Raw genomic sequence first — 21,000 nt, forward strand, 5'->3', positions numbered from 1 at the left:
TGTGCTGTTAAATTCAGTGATGACTTCTTGAGGAGAGAGAGCAGACTTACATGCAAACAGAACTACACTCTTGATCACCTCTCCTTGGATGTATTCATACATTACTTCCTGGGCAGCCTTAACAAACCAGGAGGGACTTAGCTCTAATAAACAGATGGCCAGGTTTATAGTTCTGATGATCCTGTCTACTTTTTCAGACCAACAAACACTAACTCTTCCCAGATAACCACACCAGACTGTACCTCATCAAAGTCATGAGTTATTCCTACACTGAGATTTATTTACTTCTGTTTAGGATTGCCATCTACTGTAAAATTAGTATGTCATGCTGAACTACAGCTTTATTGAATTTATGATGTCTTACTATCCAGTAAGTAGAGATGGTTGGATTACCTCTTCTGAACTGACTGGTAGGATATAGCCTCAGATTTCTTCTTATCCCTGAGAGCTGTAAGGAATGGAGGCTGCCTTTTGCATGATAGCCCAGAATGCAGGGAATGCCCTGGCCACTCAAACAGGAAAGCAACATCATCTGATGGTCAACATAATCTGGGCTGCTGCTGCTCCCTTCTGCTGGATAAGAACTGAAATGAGGAGCTTTATCTGATTCTTTAGATCTGAGTTGCTAATTGCTTTTTCTGCTCAGATACTGAAGCTGAGGCAAATGTCACACCCACATTTCTTTTGTCAGCCTATGCAGAGATGGTTTTAATTGGTATGTATTTCTTTATAGGTAAGCATCTAAAATATGGGCATGATGCCCAGAGTACTGTAAACATAACCAATGCTTTTTATCATCCAAAATCTGGAAATAACACTAAAGGCTTGAACAAGAAACTGTGTCAATATGATTATCTCAGCCATGGAGCACATAGAAAACCATAATTATACTTGCTGTTCTCCCTGAACCAGTTGTCTGAAAGTTATCATTAAATACAATTTGCCCTGAAAGTAGCACATTTTATATTCTGGCTCCTCCCTCTGTGGTTGTAAAATATGCATTTGATCCTTCCTTATTAAAAGATCAGGTTGCTTATAATATTGTCAGGTTAAAGTTGAGCCAAAATACTTCTGGATTTAACTTTAGAGCACTTTTGGCAGCTTCTTAGAAAGCCAAATATTAAGGGAGATGAAATAAAATTATCATTTCAACTTTCCTCAGTGCTGTTAGTTACCAAAAGTGGGTACATCATAAGATCACTCTGTCAGTGTAAGAACTGCATCTTTGTTTCTGAATCTGTTTGAAAGGATCTCCTCATATTAACTTTCCTTTAATTCCTGAAGGTTGATACTGCTATGGGGAGAAGTGGTATTGAGAAATGTTCATACTTGAGCACTCTTTTCTCATGTGGTCTGGCAAGAGAGAGAAAATAGGTAGGGCTGCAAAAATCCAGATGACTATCAGTATTAAATCATGATCGTTGATAGCCAAAGAAAGCTACCAAGATTATTAAAGATTGGAAACAAATTCTTTGAGGAAGACTTAAAATCTTAGGCAATTATGTTTAACTTGCAGAAGAGAAGTTGAGAGAGAACATGATAGCGGTCTTCAAATCTGAAGGGCTGTCCCATTGTACAGGGTTCAGACTTTTTCATTCTTTCTTTTTTTCCAAGTTTTTTATTTTATTTTTCAATATATCCATATCAATGTGTGAACAGTGTGACATCTGGGTATCATACATTTTAGTGCAAATAAATACAGTGGTATTAATCATACTTGCTACATTCCTCAAGTTTATGTAGTTCTAGTATTAATACACATATTTGTATTAAATTATAGACTTTCATTATTTAATTATTCAATATTTCAATACGTTATTCCAATGCCAATCGCAATATTGTTTAAACATACATAATAAAAACAATCATTCAATTTCTAATCTTCCCTCTTATTATTACTTTTGTCTTATTGTATAAAAATGTGTATACTAATATTCCCCCTCTCTTATTTCTATCCCTATTCTAACTTTTAATCATGTCACCTTTATATTTAAAGACAAATCCTTTCTATCCATCATCTCTTGCCCACTTTAAAGCATTAATTGTTCATTTTTTAAAACTTGCCTCCCATATTCTCTTGAATCTATCCCTATCTACATCTACGTCCTGACTATTCATTTTAAACATTTCTCCCATCTCTGGCCTTTTCCATTGTCTAGCTTCCAAAATATCTACTCCTTCCCCATCTCCTTTTCAAAAATGTCTGCCTGCATCTCTGGTTCCCTTTTTAAATCTCTTAAAATATTTTCCCCTTGGTTTATTTCATCAGTCATTGTTGTTTTTCTTATTGTCTCCTTTTTGTCATCTTGTTTTGTTTGCTGGTTAATCTGTTCCACTTTTTCATCTGCTCTTTCAATTGGCTCCTCCTTTTCCTGGGTGTCGTGATCATTCATTGTCCTTCGTATAATATTTCCCAGTTTTTCATCCATGCCATGTATTAAGTTCTTAATCTCCTTGTGGTTTCTTATCAGAATGTCCTTAATGTTTTAAAACATTGACGCCATTTCTTCCCAAATTCCACTCATTTCGTCCTGATGTAGCATCTTGTCTTGTTTTAATAAGTCCCACTCTTGTCCAGTAACCCAAAAACCATATATTCAAGCCTAAAGTCACTCCCCCAAAAGAATTCAATGTTCACAATTTTTATATTCCATAGTTAATCAATCTGTTCCTTTAGATAATCCCAAAAGCTTTCCAGAACCTCCTTAAATTCTGTTTATGCATTCAGTCTTGCACTATAACATTCAGGGGTCTCTTTAATGAAAAAAAATCTTCTTTATTCTCATATTTAAATCACCAGCAATCATGATGTAGGTGCATAAAACATATCCTTGTCAAAAGTTTCCAGGATGTAAGAATATGAAGAGCCTTGGTAGTACTAGGGTTTAAGGCACCCTGTTATTAAGCTGCTTAAGACCAGCTGCCTGCAATTACTGCAGGGTTCGAATCTCGCCAAGGCTCAAGGTTGACTCAGCCTTCCATCCTTTCTAAGGTAGGTGAAATGAGGACCCAGTTTGTGGGGGCAATAAGCTGACTTTGTATAAATATACAAAAGGATGAAGGCTATTGCTGAGCACATTGTAAGCCGCCCTGAGTCTTCGGAGAAGGGCGGCATATAAATCAAATTAAAAAAAAAAAAATGTTATTCTTTCCTTTCATCAGCAGATGGCACTCTCAGTTTAGATTTCAATGTTAACCAGTTTAATAAGTCAAAATATAGAAACAAAGTTAGTTTTTTAAGGTAAATAGTTCCAGTATTTTTAAAATACCTTTCCAGAACAATGCCTGCTCAGTTTAAAAGTCCAATTTTCTGTATTTTTAACAGGGCTTTTTTTTTTTTTTTTTGCTTTTCTCCTCTTAATTCTTTTCTTTCAATTCTGGAATTTTTCTCAAAGTGCTTAGTCACTGCATTAGCAAATAGTTATGAGCCTCTCTTTTCCTGGATTATTTCCTTTTGGGGTTAGGTTTTAAATAAGAAAGAATCCTCTGACCCAGTTCCAGACACTGTTCACTAACTCCACTCCAGCACCAGTCTTAGGTGTTCCTCGGCTGCCCCAGCTTCATGGCAGCCATCTTAGGCTGCCTCTTCTCCTCGTCATGGCTGAGAGGGGAACCCCCCCGGGGTCCAATAGGAGAGTTGTGACTCTCTGTGGTCTCACAGGGCACCCCTCTTTGCTTTGCTGCCCCTACAGGGTGGCTTTGGTTCCTTTCGGAGCCCACCAACGGTGAGAACTTGGCACAGCAGTGCAGAGACCTGCTCCTTGTGTCTGATCTCGCTACGACGTCAACCGGAAGTTCAGGTTCAGACTTTTTCTGGCTTGCTCCAGACCGTAAGAGTACAAATAAGAACATGAAATGTGAAGAATGTAGATACAGATTAGACATTAAGAAGAACATCTTGGCAGTAAGAGCTGTCAGTCAGAGAATAGATTTTCACATGGAGTCTGGATAGTTTACTATTGGGAATGGTGCAATGAATCCTGCAATGTGCAGGGTCTTAAACCTGATGACCTCTTAGGTCTCTTCCAAGTTTATGGTTCTATGCCAGGAAAAGAACAGGAGAACCTGTTGCTGCTATCTAGTAGTGGATTTCTGTAGCTTAGATATGAAATGCCTAGACAAGGCTTCAGTGACATCCACAACATTTCATTTATAGTGGGGTCTTCACCACGGTGGATTAATCTTGAAAATATTGAAGATGGATATTTCTAATTTGGGTTTTCACTCCTTTTTATGACATTGTTCTGCTATACTCAGCAATATCTTTATGTTTTCATTTATTCTGTTACCTTTGGTTAACATATAGAGCAGAAAAGATGTGTTTTCTCTTTACTATTTGCCGTTATTTAATTCACCTTACATTATACAGGTAGTTATTGGCTGCCTTGTTCAGTGATTGTTCAAGTTACAAGTGCTGAAAAAATAACTTTATAACCTGTGTCCACATTTACAACCTTCACAGTATCCTCAGTCATATGATCACCATTATATGTATACCAGTATACATAGTCTTGCTCCTGTCCTGTTGGTTTTCTTCCCCCAATGCTGAGCGGAGAGATGGTAGAGGAAGGGATTACAATAGAGTAAGCCATCACACAATGGGGAGACACATTGAAAGGAATGCAGTAGTGCCAGCAACCCTGATAACACTTGGAACTACATTAGGAGTTGTGAGTACACTATGCAAACCGTCCAGTGTACTCTCCATTATGTACCTGCTTACTCTCATGTAATCCTCTCCTCTCCAATCTCTCCACTCTGCAAGGGGAGGGAGAGATTAGAGAGGAAGGAATTACATGAGAGTAAGCAGGCACACAATGGGGAATACATAGGGCTTTTAATGTAGTGTGGTCAGGGATGCCAGTGCCTCCACTATGTGTTCCCCATTATGTGCCTTCCTCTCAAATGATTGTAAATAGAAACATTAATTCCCTTCCTGCTAATTATCCCAGTACCCAGTTAGAGTGAGGATTCCAAAAGGTGGGGGATGAGGGTGGGAAAAAGAAAAACACAGTCACTGTCATGTGATTTCTCACTTAGCATCCATTTTGCTGAATGACAGAGCTACTGATCTCAATTGTGGTCACTAAATTATCTGTATTCCATCCATGTGTCATTCTGTGGTCTGATGCTGACTGGCAGAATCTTCCAAGGACCTGCTTAGCCAAGCACAAAAAGAGAACTACTTTAAAAAACAAAAAGCCAGGAAAACAACATAAATCCACTTCTGGCCTGGTGATTTAAACTCACTCAAAGTGAAGATATATTCTTGGACCAATGGACCATGTTTCTATCAAACCTTAGTCCTGTGCCTTATCCTGCTGTTCTTAAATAGTGGTGTTTTGGATTATACACCAATATATTAGAGAAGATGAAGACAAAATGAGAGATCAAGAATTTCACTGGTTTTTTTGTTGGTATATTGTATTATCTTCATTAAATAATTGCTATTCCTCTCTTTGAGCACCAGATAAAGGAAGTATGTAAGCTGTTCTTGGTATCTTTTGTTAGCTTCAACTCATTCTGAGCTTTAATTTTCCAGATAGCTTCTTTGCAGATCTGGTGGGCTATGTACCTCTCCTTGTTGATGTATCCCCTTTCCATCTCTTATCTGCCCTTTTTTTGTTGTCAGATCTCGGATAAGCTTTTTATATAATTTCATTGAAGAAATTACAATTCTTCTGCTGGCTTCATTTAAAAGAAATCTTATTGAAAGTGTGTCTTCTGTACATTAAATAGAGCATTTTTATTAATGTGTCCCCAAAACCCACAAGTAGGCAAGAGGAGCAGACAAATAACCAACAAATTTAATACATATAATTATATTGCTCATAAACAATAATGTGGATCTTTGCCACACCTATTATTTTTATAATAGAAAGTGTATAATGAATATGCTGGATGATCTCATATTCAAACATAGATTAGTTTGTTAAACTTTATGTGATAAGAGAAAAAGTATTTTTAAATGCTTGCCACAGTAGGTAAAAACTCCTTGAACTGATTTCATAGTGTTATGGTTATCAGGTCTTCCTTGAGCTGATTATTGATAAGAATATAATCTATAGCTTTGGATTTCCTCGTGATTTTTTATTAAAGATACAAAACTAGTACAACTTTGTTTAATTTTTTTGAGATTAACCATACTTGACTAGCTGTTGCCACTTGCTGTAGACCTAATTAGAATTTTGAGAGGCAATATAACCATCAAACAAAGTAATTCAGAGTTGAGGCCATGGAAATTCAACTTTGATTTGAAATTATCACAAAATATTTTGGAAATAAGCCTATTGGGAAACAATACTTAGTGGATAATTAGCAATGTATAATTTAAGCTATACATTAGTTCTTCATGTGGTCAAACTAGACATATATTCAATTTCTCTTATATGTTTGGAAGAGCCTGAGTCAGCCATCAGACTTAGATTTCCCAGGTTCAGCTTTACAGTTTGTCTTCCATTGATAGGGATCAATATTGTGGTCTTTATTATCATGGATTTTCCCATAATAGCCTTAATCTTGGCTCCAAATTGAGAAGCCTGCTAAGATGCACATTGAAAACATTCTTAACACATTTCTTTCACTTCACTAATCTGGTTATCCTTTGAAGGATCTATATAATTAAACACAAGGAACAGTCATAACATCTGAAGAACTGGTCCTATTAATTATCTCCTCTGAATTTTGGAATACTTCATTGGTGTGTTTGTGTGTGAGATTCTTGTTTTTAGCTCATTTACATTTTATCTCATCACAACAACCACAATATGTAGTGTAGTGTAGCTGTTGAAATAAAAATAATGTTCATACTAAAACATAGATTTAGTACACAATGTTAATTTTTCTTCACAATTTCCTATCCGCCATAAATTAAAGTGCAGCTAGAAAATTTTGCCAGAAGGACATATCATAATTAGAAAGAAAACTGAAGAAGGAAGAGGTTGCCATGTGATTCTTCAACTATTGCTGATTGTTCCTTCTTATAATATCTGGAAATGAAAAAAAAAGCTGCAGTGACTCATTAAAAGGGCTTTGCAGAGAGATAGTCTGTAGCATGAGTAATCCCTTTGAAGCATTAAAGCAGCCATTTCTATAGAAGGTTTGTATTGTTACTTTACCTCACTTTGTCTTTGTAAAATAAACATTGCTATATAAGTAAATTTGAAATAATAATTTGGGAAAAGTACATGTTTATTTCTTTCTCTTCCTCTTTGTCCCTTTATCATCCTCTGGAATGGTGATGATTATGCAGCAATTTACAGATCTCCTAAATGCCAGAAACTGTCAATTTAATATGTGTAATTATTTTTAATGATTTATTTCACATTCTGGTAGAGCAAAGCTCCAGTTGTTTCTAGTATACAGAATACAAAATAACAGAGTTGGAAAGGACCTTGGAGGTCTTCTATTCCAACCCCTTGCTCAAGCAGGAGACCCTATAACAAATGGCCGTCCAGACTTTTCTTAAAAGCCTCCAGTAATGGAGCACCCACAATTTCTGGAGGCAAGCCATTCCATGGATTGTTCTCAGTGTTCTCACTGTTAGGAAATTTCTCCTTAGTTCTAGGTTGCTTCTCTCCTTGATTAGTTTCCATCCATTGTTTCTTGCCTTGCCTTCTGGTGCTTTGGAAAAAAGGTTGACACCCCCTCCTTCTTTGTGGGAGCCCCTCAAATATTGGAACATCATGTCACCCCTAATCCTACTTTTCTCTTGACTAGCCATACCCATTTCTTGCAAGTGTTCTTCATATGTATTAGTCTTCAGTCCCCTAAATCTGTAGAGATTAATCTGGATTTTGAGCCTGTCTTCTGGGATATTGGCTTTTCCTGCCAACTTGGTGTCATTTGTAAATTTGATGAGTTTCCTTCTATTCCCTCATCTAAATCATTTATGATGATATTGAACAGTACTGGGCCTAAAACAGAATCTTGGGGACACCCCACTGCTTACTTCCCTCTATTAAATGTAATTGCATTAAGGCCTACACATCTTAATGCTTACCCAACAGAAGTACATCATCATTCAAGATGTATCTGTTAAGATACTAATTTTAATTTGTAATTAAAGGCTTAACCAATATGAACAAGCCTTAATGCTATGCTTAAATTGATGGTTAAAAAATAAAAAAATCATTTGGGATGCATACATAGGAAATATTTTCTAGGCTTCACTGTAATCTTGAATAAATGGTACTGTGAGAAAGCCAACAATTGTAGTCTCCTTTATTTTTATACTATTTTCTTTTCATTAAAAAAACCTCTTAACAATTGAGGAATTGAACGTCTTCATATTTAAATGGATGTTTCTCATTAGGGCCAATAATTAAGCCTTTGTTGTATTAGGTAAAGGTAAAGGTTCCCCTCACACATATGTGCTAGTCGTTCCTGACTCTAGGGGGCGGTGCTCATCTCCATTTCAAAGCCGAAGAGCCAGCGCTGTCCGAAGATGTCTCCGTGGTCATGTGGCTGGCATGACTAAATGCCAAAGGCACACGGAATGCTGTTACCTTCCCACCAAAGGTGGTCCCTATTTTTCAACTTGCATTTTTTATGTGCTTTCGAACTGCTAGGTTGACAGAAGCTGTGACAAGTAACAGGAGCTCACCCCATTACACGGCACTAGGGATTTGAACCGCTGAACTGCTGACCTTTTGATCGACAAGCTCAGTGTCTTAGCCACTGAGCCCCCATATTCCTATATAAATATGACATTTATATGCTTTAGTTCTTTTATTTGGATACATTTGCTGAGATGCTATTTTTTTCCATTGTAGCACATTCTTTCACTCTGTTTATCTTCTCTGCTCTTCCTCACATTTTTTTCTGCTGATTTTTCCTGCCTCTTTAGCTAATCTTTTCCATGTGCTGACTTGGGAAGAGGATTCCCAAGAGGATTAATGGCCCATTCAGAATGCCACAGTACATGTCCAATGATATGTCACCTTTGTGACATGCTATTTTAGATCATGCTCCTGCATGTTTATTCCATTAAAGTAGGGTCTTCCAGGGCCTTTCTGATTGGTTCTTGCTTCTTCTGATAGGCATCTCATCAGCTATTTTTATAACCATTTGTATTTTATTGTTGACTTTGCTGATTTTTTATTTTCATTTTCCCCTGTTCAGAAATTCTTTGAATTCAACTATTGTTTTTAATGGTCTTTGGCTTTGGCTTTTAATTTGGCTTTGTTACGTTTCCTGGAACAATTTTATTTTCATTTGCTTGTGGCTTTGATTGTTTATGATAAACTATGTTCTAGTTCACGGGTGTTAAGTTCGTGGCCCACGGGCCGGATGCCTCAGACTCTGGCCATGCCCACACCCGTTTTAGCGAAGGGGAAAGAAATTGTGATACATCACGTGACGATGCTGTGACAATGCGAGTTTGACACCTCTGTTCTAGTTGATCCCCTGAGAAAGCTTTTTAAAATATTCTCTAAGCCTCACTAAAGCAACTGACTTCACATTATTGTGCTTTCAGCTTTTTCATGAGAAATTGCCCCTTTGGTAGGACTACCATACCATATCTAGGCTTCAGAAATCTGCTAGATAGCAGACATTTGTTTCTCTTTGCTCCTTTCTAGTGGTTGCTAGATTTTGGGGGACAAGGGTACTGTGGGAATTCTGTGATGGTCAGCAATAGGGTTGCTACTCTCTGCAGAGGGATTGTTTCTCCAGGATTACTACAACACTGTGTCCACTGAAGGAAAACCATTTCAGATTGTTGTCTTAAAGAACTCTTTTATGTGGTAGTCTTCTGTAAGTGGAACATATATTAAGTATTAAGTCTATCAAAAAAAATGAATCCTCCCCCATTGAGGAAAGCAATGAGAAATCCATTTTGAACAGGAACCCTCTCACCCAAGCTGCTTAGAAACCAGGAAAATCGAATGCTTTAGTTGTTCAATTTTTCTATTATATAATGAAGTAAAACCGAGGCAAGCTTTTCAGATGATGGGTACATTTAAAATTTGGGGAACATGATGTGGGGATTCACAGCTAGTAATAAACTATATATTTACCAGAAGGAAAAGTGATTAGATTCTGTACTCCTAGTCCTTCCAAGTCTCTCTGTATCCACCTAATTACCTGCTGCCTGCCTGCCTGCCTGCCTGCCTATGTATTGCCAAGCAAGACATTGATGTTCAGATACTCATCATTTAATTCTCTAAGAATATCTAGGAGCCTCTTTAAAGCTTAGAGTCATTCTTATAAATTAAAGAGATGCTAGAGCTGATACAGCATTCCAGCTTTCCATTGTATTTTTTAAAAATTAAAATAAAACTAAACTATGAAATAAAGCAAAATATGGCAAGTAATAATCAAAGGTAAGATGTTACTTGGCCTGACAACTAGTTGGGGAAGTCATTTAGTGAAGTAAATCCTTTTCATTTTAGCCTTCTTGAATTTTGGCTGCATCCTCAAATCTTTTCATGTTTCTTTGCTATTTTCATCTGCTTTTAAACATTCCTTCTATAGAAGCCAGTAGTTGCACTTTTTAGGCAAGGGTATCATTTCATGGTTTTGGGCAACATTAAATATGTTTTAAGAGCATTAGTTTAAAAAGAAAAAAAATTAGTTTCTGAAACAGAAAGAATTAAAGTGGCCAAGCCATTGTGAAATCTCATAAGAGTCCATTATCTTGTGCCTTGTATACTTATATCAGAATGCTTATTTTCCATTAAACATAGTCATTAATAAAATTCTCAAATGTTTGTTTATATTTATATATTTGTACCATGCTCTAGAGCAGATTTTCTTGTGGCACAACATTCTAGTTAGCATATTCTCGACACTCCTTTTGAAAAGGCATAATTGAAAGCGTTTAAGATGGGTAGGTCTTTCAAGAATTCAGTGGGCTGGAATGTTTTTGAAAGCCGACAACTCATTCAGAGAAGCTATGATGGCTTTATGAGTCAGAAGTATTGGCATGGACTGTATTTATTATAGAAAGTCATGTCTCTGTTTGGTATTGGATGTGAATTTCAAATTGAGTCAGTATTATGAATATCTCAGTGTAAGTGATAACTAAGTTATTGAATAGGAAAAAAGGGGACAAGTTCAGCTATACGATACATTAAGCAAATGCAAAAGATTTTATACAATATTTTTTACAATTGAGAATACTTGTACGTTAATAAGAGTTTGCATGCTTTTCAGTATCTAGTGTGGCACTGGTGCTAATTAAACATTATATGATAATTCTATTTACCCTTTTCTGTTAATTAAATGGGAGTTTTGAACTATACCTTTCTAAGGTATAATAGAGAACTGTTTCTCAGACAACATTACACTTTTATTTCTGGGTTGTTTGTTATATGTTTTAAATACAGTGGTATATTTACTGTAGATATTCCGTTTGTTACAGGGGAATTGTTGAAATATAATAGGTGCCAGTAGACATTTGTCAAACCACTTCAAGCAAGCGTTAAGAAAACTTAGTTTTCTTAGAGATTAGCTCAGATAGTCAAAACTGACTTGAACTCCCCTTCAACCCAACAAAATATCTAATGTTGTTCTCCATTCTCCCCATATATAATATAATTGTCTCATTTGAGTTCCTTATGCTTTTTCCACTGGTATTTAATTGAAATATGTACAATTGATTCACACAATTTATCCGTAAGATGTGTTTGCAGAAAATTATATGGTATGATTCTAGCAGAAAGAATCATGAGAGCCACCACAGTGCAGCGGTTAAGACCCTAGGCTAGAAACCAGGAGGCCATGAGTTCTAGTTCCCCCTTAGGCACAAAACCAGTTTGCCAAGAAAACTGCAGAGATACCTCCAGGAATTATCCAGGAGTCAACATTACTTGTAGGAGGGATTAGTTGGAAACAATCTAATGTTCAGTGGCAAACTTCCTGTTGAGGGCAATATCACATCTGAGGTAATCCATTGCAAACCACATTGTAAGTAGGTAGATAAACAGCTGACATTGAACCAGGGGTGAAATGTAAAATCTGTTACTACCGGTTCTGTGGGCATGGCTTGGTGGTGGTGATGGTGGGGGGGTTATGTGACTAGGTGGGCGTGGCAAACTTTTTTAAAAAAAAAACTTTTCAAAGCATTTTTTCTAATGCTTTGAAAAGCCTCTCTGCCGATCAGGAACTCAGCTGGGATCGTCAGAGAGGCTTTTTAAAAAATGCCTCTCTGCCGATCAGGGAACTCAGCTGGGATCGTCAGAGAGGCTCTTTTAAAAATGCCTCTCTGCCGATCAGGGAACTCAGCTGGGATCGTCAGAGACTTTTCAAAGCATTTTTAAACCACCTCTTCGGCCAAGAGGTTGCAGAAAAAAATGCTTTGAAAAGCCTCTGATGATCCCAGCTGAGCCGCGCGATCATCAGAGGCTTTTTTTTAACTTTTAAAAGCATTTTTTCATCGGAAGAGGTTGTAGAAAAAATGCTTTTAAAAGTAAAAAAAAAAAGCCTCTGATGATCATGCGGCTCAGCTGGGCATGGTGGAGTGGGGAAGGCAGGGATTTTTGCTACCGGTTCTCCGAACCACCCGCCGCCATCCTACCGGATCAGGCAATCCGGTCCGAACTGGGAGCATTTCACCCCTGCATTGAACATAAAAGTAAGTGAGCTACCCATTCTCTCTTTTCCCTTTCATTTCCCCAGTGTTCTCCTTTTCATCCATCCCAGCTCTCAAGCAGGAACCTGAAAAGAAATGGTCAGCCATTTCTTACCAAAATCCTGAATTGCTCCTTTGCAGAGGAGTTTGTGATTTTTGGTGTGATAGATTCAGTGGTGAAATCTAAAATTTGTTACTACCGGTTCTGTGGGTGTGGCTTTGTGGGGGGGTGGTAATGTGACTGGGTGGGCGTGACCATTAAAAAAAAAAACTTTTAAAACCATTTTTTCTACAACCTCTTTGGCGAAGAGGTTGTAAAAAAATGCTTTCAAAAGGCTCTGATGATCCCAGTTGAGTTGCCTGATCTGCAGAGGCTTTTTTTTTTTTACTTTTAAAAGCGTTTTTTCAGCCGAAGAGATTGTAGAAAAAATGCTTTTAAAAGTAAAAAAAAAACCTTCTGATGATTGTGTGGCTCAGCTGGGCATTGGTGGGGGCAGGGATTTTTGCTATCGGTTCTCCGGACTACCCGCCTCCATCGCTACCGGATCGGGCGATCCGGTCCGAACTGGGAGCATTTCACCTCTGGATAGATTCCTCAGTTAGAATTAGGGAATAAGTGCATTCACATGATAAACAATTCATATGTATGTATGTATGTATGTATGTATGTATGTATGTATGTATATATTTACCCTCTTTATTATTTTTATAAAAGCAGTGAGCATACTTAATATTCCTTTCTCCTCTTATTTTCTCCACAATGAAAACTCTGTGAATTCATTTGGACTCAAAGAAAGTAACTAGCCCAAAGCTAGCCATGCTGAACAGCAAAACCAGTCTTTGAAAAAAAGAGCCACCTGTAACTCTCTGAATTTCAATGGTAACCTAAACACCTCAAAAATTTACTACAATAAAATAAGCTATAAAATCTTATAGCAATACAGCTAAAGTGTTTAAATTTAAGAATCTTGGACATAAAAGTTAATATAGCAAGGCATTATGCAATTGGGATAAGGCAATTAAACGATTATGTAGAATAATAGAATAATAAAATTATTGACCTAAAGCATAGAACTATTATGATGTTAAAATCCATGGAAAACTGTAATGAATATTATTATGATATCCAGAGAAAATGCAATAATGTATGACTTAGAAATTAAAACTTAGAATCCAACTACAGTATAATAACTATTTATCTCTGTTATTAAAATGACTTTGGCAATTGTTAATGAAAATAAGAGAAAAGTAATAATCAATTACCAGTAACAACAAGCACATACTATATTATTATAGAGTACTGACTAAATGATGCCACTCAGATTTTGGGCAAATCTGATACACTTTTCTAATTGAGATGTAATGTAAACATTTAGAAATCCAAACTAAACGTGTAGTAAGAATATAATGTTGGACTGTTAGTTTGGTTAAAGTTAACTATAAAACAATTTCAAGTTCAAGCATTAATGAAGAATTCTGTCCTTTTTTTTAGACTGCAGAAAACTAGACTGAGATATCAACTGGCTGACGAATCCACCTAAGGGTCAGTATTCTGTTTTGTGATTGCTAAAATGAATACTATTATAGGGAATCCAGATTGTCCTAGTTGATCTTCCAAGTAATATATTTTTACATCATATGTTCAGAATAAATGGTAGATACATGTGTGAAAAGGGCATAGGGAAGCTGTGATATAGTCTTATGTTCCCAAACTAGGGAAAAAAATTATTCTCACAAGTTTAAATCATGAAAATGTACTATTTTATTGTTGATGTTGAAGACGCTCACTAGCAGATCTAATACATGCTATTGTGCAAAAGGGCAATGAGATAAAGAAAAGTTGTTATCCATTCCTAAATTTAGAATGTTTATCTGAGTATCTGTACAGATAGAGAGATAGAGACATTACAGCTACAGTTAAATCAATTGTTTTGTTTTACACAATGTTCTATTTTTCATAAACCTAGAGGAGGATTTAGGATATTATTTTTAAAGAATATTTCACTTTAGAATTCAGATAAAGTAATGAATAATGCATAGTTTTAAATAAAAGTATACATTATTTAATTTATCTGTATTTTGCTTCTTACACTAATTTATCCTATTGAATTTAATTTAAGCATCAGTGAGGTGACCAGGGTATATAAATGACATTTGAAGGCTTCTGAGTTGATGAAGGAACCTAATGATTTTATTTTATTTTATTTTATATTATATTCAATTTATATACCGCCCTTCTCCCTGAGGACTCAGGGCGGTGTACAGCCGAATAAAAACATAAATTACAAACATTAAAATAGTATTAAAAGAATATATATAAATTTGGCCCCATAATTTAAGAACAATAACAAACCCATTTAAAACATTTAAAAAATTAAGAAAAAAGTTAAGCCAGCCTGGCTTGCTGAAAAAAGAGGGTTTTAAGAGCACGGCAGAAGGCACCGAGGTCTTGGATTCTCCTAATCTCTGGGGGCAGTTGGTTCCAGAGGGTGGGTGCCCCCACAGAGAAGGCCCTCCCCCTGGGGGTCACCAGCCTACATTGTTTGGCTGATGGCACCCCAAGGAGGCCCTCTCTGTGGGAGCGCACAGGTCGATGGGAGGCCGTCAGTAGCAGCAGGCGGTCTCGAAGATATCTAGGTCCTATGCCATGGAGCACTTTAAAGGTGATAACCAACACCTTGAAGCGCACCCGGAAGACCACTGGGAGCCAGTGCAGCTCATGCAGGAGAGGTGTTGTATGGGAGCACCATGCAGCTCCTGTAACTACCCACGCGGCCGCATTCTGGGCCAGTTGGAGCCTCCGCGTGCCCCTCAAGGGGAGCCCCATGTAGAGAGCATTGCAGTAGTCCAGGCGAGAGGTGACGAGGGCATGAGTGACTAGACGCAGGGCATCCCGATCAAGAAAGGGCCACAACTGGTGTATCAGGTGGACCTGACAAAAAGTCCCCCTGGCCACAGCCATCAGATGTTCCTCCAAGGACAGCTGCGTATCCAGAAGGACACCCAGATTGCGGGCCCTCTCCAAGGGGGCCAAAGACTCGCCCCCAATACTCAGAGATGGAGTCATCTGACTATATCGGGATGCTGGGAACCACAGCCACTCAGTCTTGGAAGGGTTGAGTTTGAGCCGGTTTCTCCCCATCCAGATCTGCACAGCCTCCAGGCACCGGGACATTACTTCAAGGGCATCGTTGGGGTGGTCAGGGGTGGAGATGTACAGCTGGGTGTCATCAGCGTACTGGTGGTACTTCACCCCAAAACCATGGATTATCTTGCCCAGCGGCTTCACATAAATGTTGAACAGAAGGGGCGAGAGAACCGACCCCTGAGGCACTCCACATATGAGAGGACTCGAGGTCGACAAGATGAATCTGAACAAAGACCAGCTTGATTACAGCTGCCACCTACTCTTTGAGTAGGAGCTGCAAAACAGAAACCCCCAGATTGCACACCGGTTTCAACTGGGAAAGTACCACCCATCAAAACCAACAATGGAAATCTCTTTAGACCAAGGGGTGCAAATAGCTGTAGCTACACAGGTTTATCAGGAGTGAACCAAAGTCTATTTCTCCCCATCCCTATACTAGGTCAGTACTTCACCAGCTTCATCTGCACACCTGGATATTGAGATGGTGAATTACTCTCAGCTCAAATCACTATACAGGGTTGTTGTGGGAAAAATAGGAGGAAGGACTGTTGTGTAGGTTTACCTCCTTGAATTAGTTATAAAAACAATAAAAGTGAAATATAAATAAATTAATAAATAAACAAGCAAGCAAGCAAGCAAACAAATAAATCTTATATTATCAACAGAATGATGACACAGATGACCTCACCCTCTAAATAGGAGGGGAGAGAGTATCAAATCCTGAGACATTCCACAAGTGAGGGACCATGGGTGCTATTTCTTCTCTCCCATCAATGCCTGTGACAGACTGCTGAGGAAGGAGATGAATCTCTCAACTCCCATAGCCAGTCTAGAAATAAACATTGGTGAACAGTATTGAAAGCCATTGAGATATCAAGAAACACAGGAAAAGTTGCATCACCCCAACTCAGCTCCATCTAAACTCATCAACAAGCATGAGCAGTGCTGCCTCCATACTAATCCTGACTGAAAATGGGTCTAGATACTTAGTTTCATGTAAGATTCTGGGCAACTGCGAATTTGACTTCCTTTTCCCTAACCTCCAAAAAGAGAAATCAGAAATTGGTGGATAAATATCCAAAATGGAGGGGTCCAGTTATGACATCTCAAGTAATATACATTACATATTCAAAATAGGAGATGCATACATGAGTGAAAAAGGCATACTCTGGTACAGTTTATGTAGACTAGGAGTGTCCAACCTATAGCCTGCTGGTTGCATGCAGCCCTAGACAGTTAGTAATGTGGCCCCACAACATTGAAAAAAAATACAAAAATAAAAGAGGTTTGTTATTTATATACAACAACTATTCTCTTTATCCAGTCCAGCAAAGGCAAGCCAAAAGGTTGGATAACCATGATCTAGACCCAAACAGCCTCCAGGCATGTAGTATCTTGATAGTTTCACCTCTCCATCCCTATTAAAGATGAGATGTAGAGCAGGGTATAATCAGTGTACTGAACCCTGAAGACATGGATGAATCCACTTAACAGTTTCAGTTTCATGCAGGTGTTAAACATTCCTGGACTGTCTCTGAAACAGAAATCAGAGGATTGATATGTTAAATATTTATAAGCTCAGAAAACGGATATTTTTAAAAACTATATTTGATTTCTGGTGACTGAACAATTGTAAACTAATGCTTGTCATCTTGATCTACCTTTGATAGTAACTCATGGCTATGCCAAGGAGGTGCCAATGGTCTTCTTAAATCTATCTTATCAAGTGAATACCTTTATTCTGATTATGACTGGCATTTGGTATAATTTCATTTCAAAAGTTATACTAACAGAGATTATAAGAGTTTAGCAAATGAATAAATAAATGTGCAAATGGAAGAGACTAAACATGATTTGAATATAACTGTTATAAAGTTATGAAAAAACTAAAAATGAAATATAAGTCTTGAACTACTACTAAAATACATTTACATAAAAATTGAAATGCTGAACTAATGATCTTCTAAAATTCCAAATTGTTGGAATACTATTAAAATGCTATACTGTAAATTATCAGTCTTTCAGTTAATTTTATGGGAAGCTACTGATAGTAGGATTTCATAAAACTTGGTTAAAAGAAAATCAGTCTTCCTTTCATACAGAAGTGTTGTATTCTGTAAGCTGCCAGACAATAAAGTTAAATACTTCGTTTTATAGCCAAAAGCTAAGCAAATAAGCTTTTACAAACAATAGTATAGAATTAGTAAAAAATATTAAACTGCTCATTACAGGAATTACAGAGTATACAGTGCTAAAAAGTGAGAATTAAATTATGCAAAACTGTTATTAATCAGCCAACATAAAAGCTAATCAAAATATTGTCATCTCCAGTTATGTAAAAATTTTTGTCACTACTCTTGATAGAATCAGTTTTGAATGACAGAAGTAAAGATGTGCAACAATTTCTTGAAATTTGGGGGATGGGTGGGATTTCAGCTAAAAAGTGTAGAATACTTACTATGGCACTCTTTTTCTAAAAAGCACAATAAAATAAGTTCAGCATTCTCTATCAATCTCCATCAGCAGGGGTACATATGCTTCTTAAATTTGCCTTGTAATATTGCTAAAAGAATGAGATCAAAACTTTTTTTCTGTAATCCTCTAATGTATTTTGATAATAGAAACGAGAGAGGTAGAAACAGGCAAGCATCTCTCTCTACCTCTCTCTAATTTTGTTTGAAAGTGTAATTATTGGTGGTCTATAATCTGTTTGATTGGTAGTTGCTAAGTGTTTGTTTCTAATCTCCAGTTATCAGAATGCATTTCTGATATACCTGTCTTGCTATTTACTCCCAAAGATTTTTTAAAGCCCTTAAACTTGTATTTAAAACTTCGTTTGCTAAGGATTGAAGGGAACTCATCTGGTGCTATAAAATGTTTTAATCCAAAGGTTTCTAATAGCTGAGAAACGATTTCCAAAAGTGATTAGAAAAAGAAGTATGCAAGCCCAGTGTTTCCCTTTTTCAAAGTGCCAATTTTGAGCAAGATGGCTATTCTCTCATCTCCCAGGGTGTTAAACCTTGCAATCTTTTTGTGCGGAATAACTGTGGTGAGTAGGCTGACATCCTCTCTTATCTAGAGAGGAATTATGAAGAGCTGGTCTACTTAGAGTGCCCCATTTTGATTTTGCGTTATTTATTTTTAAGACATTGAATTTAATATGCTTTGTTTCCATGTTGGTAATTTAATGTTTTCCTTGGTTTATGCTACTCATGTTCCATGTTGCAAGCATGTTTCTTTGTAAAGTAAGGAGCAATCCTGGCAGCTTCACTGACCAGACTTTTTTCTGGTTTTGCTTTGGCCACATCCTCATCTCTAAATCAAATGAGAAAATGCTGGACTTCTATCTAGTACCCAGATAATTAGTTTACCTGACCCATGGGGTGGGATCTTTCATCTGTCTAAAAGCTACAGCCTTGTCTGTAAATACATTTTTTGAGGGGGGCGGCGGGAGAAGAATGATATAGGAATTGGTGTCATATTGTCCTGTAATGTTAATTTGGGATTTTTTTTCCCTAAGTGAATGGGCTATCCTTTTATCTGCAAAACACTACCTGTCCTCATTCTTGACAAAGATGACCCTTATTTGTGTGTTTGTTTGTATCCGGCCTCTATTATTTTTACAAATAATACTAAATGTTCAATGCAGTGAGCATATTGGACACATCTTCCTCCTCTTCTTTTCTCCACAGCAATAGTCCTGTGAGGTGAGTTGGACTGAGAGAGAGTGACTGGCGGCCCAAAGTCACCTTAGCTTTCCCTTCTCCCATTAATCTTACGAAAAAGATGATCTGAAGAGTTCACATTGCCATCAATGTGATGGGTTTAGTGGATGTAGTCAGCCCTCCTGCTGTGTTAAGATGTTCATCCTCCAGGAGGGTTATAAGGTTTAACATAAACAAATAATAAATAATATGCATATGTGCAATTCATCAACTGCACTGCATCTTCTCAGAGCAGCCATCTGATGAGTTTCCTAAATTGACAGACAAAAGAAAAAAATCTGGCTACGAGGAGAATACTTTACTAAGAATGGTATCTGTATTTAAACAATGAATGCAAGTCTGATTAATAGTTGGTGGGCAGAAACATTGAAAAATTACTTTTTCTCATAATAATTTTGCTGAATATCCTATAGTAATAATAGTCTGCTTCATAAAACGTAGGTTATTGAGAAGATTTGGATTGAGGCTCCGTATGGTACAGAGATTAAAAATGATGTAAAGTTAGCACATATAACTGAATATTCCATAAGAATGATCAGATAATAGCCTTTGAGACTTGTGTGAAATTATTCATGAATTTTAATAGGAAATATCTCATGACCTTTGCACACACATATACAACAACCTGTCATATATATTTATTTCTGAGCAGTTGGAAATTTTCAGCTGAAGTTGACAACTTCATTTTGACACGGGAAAGTTCAATATTGGAAAGGCTATATTTAGCTTGTGTGGATATTTTCCTCTCTATTCTTTATTTGGGGTGTATTATTCAAGGTGGTCTTCCTATTGGGTGAGGGTGGTGTATTTTTTTTATTAAGGGACAAAACACTTCAAAAAGAAAAACATAACAAACAGTTGACACACATGCATATATACATATATATATGAACTAACTTGTAAATGTATCAGTATTCAAGTCTCTATGAAGTGAACACTAGAAAATAAAAACAATGTTGATCAGGCTAGCGAAAATCAAAAAGAAAAGGTACATTACTATTTGATTGCTGTATGTATTCATTTTTCCTTTCCAGAAGAAAATCAGAGGGTTTTTTTTTTTTACTTTGGTTCTGTCATTGAATGTTGATCTTATTTTTTCATTGATGCATCTTGCAATTTTGTTTTGAAGTTTTCAAACTTCACAGTTTAAATAATGTCATATAGAAAAAAGGAGTAATAAAAGAAGACAAAGTGTTCTTATTTTTCTTGTCATTAATATGGTTTAACTTCCTGAATCAGTAGCATTTCAGATAAAACCGCTACCAATACAAAAGGCAAATTGTACTGGCAGCTTGATATATTGTACTGTATAAATTGAGTGTATAATCATGGATATTCATGCTAAATTTAAAAAATCAGAGTATTACAAGATACATCGAATCCTTTCATTCATTCAAATCTGCACTGGGTTAAATGATATATATTGGAGATGTAATCAGATAAATGTAAACTTATTTAATATTTTCTAGTCATGTTCCCAAATATCTGTTTAAGTATTTTAGTGATTATGAGTTACGCTTGGGTCGAATAATATTTCTGTTTGGTTATATTAA

General features: G+C 36.8%; 1 protein-coding gene across 38 annotated transcripts in view; it reads left to right on the top strand.

Annotated features, from left to right (window-relative positions):
* Positions 1-21,000, top strand: part of MAP2 (microtubule associated protein 2) — a 259,617-nt gene that overhangs the window by 29,993 nt on the left and 208,624 nt on the right. For all 38 annotated transcript variants that reach the window (XM_034432121.3, XM_034431988.3, XM_087882162.1 and 35 more), the window contains exon 2: positions 14,067-14,117. The gene's annotated coding sequence lies outside the window, so the exon portion shown is untranslated. The remainder of the gene's footprint in view (positions 1-14,066; positions 14,118-21,000) is intronic.

This window comes from Pantherophis guttatus, chromosome 1, assembly GCF_059756535.1.
Source record: "Pantherophis guttatus breed Tessera chromosome 1, ASM5975653v1, whole genome shotgun sequence".
Taxonomy (NCBI): Eukaryota; Metazoa; Chordata; class Lepidosauria; order Squamata; family Colubridae; genus Pantherophis; species Pantherophis guttatus.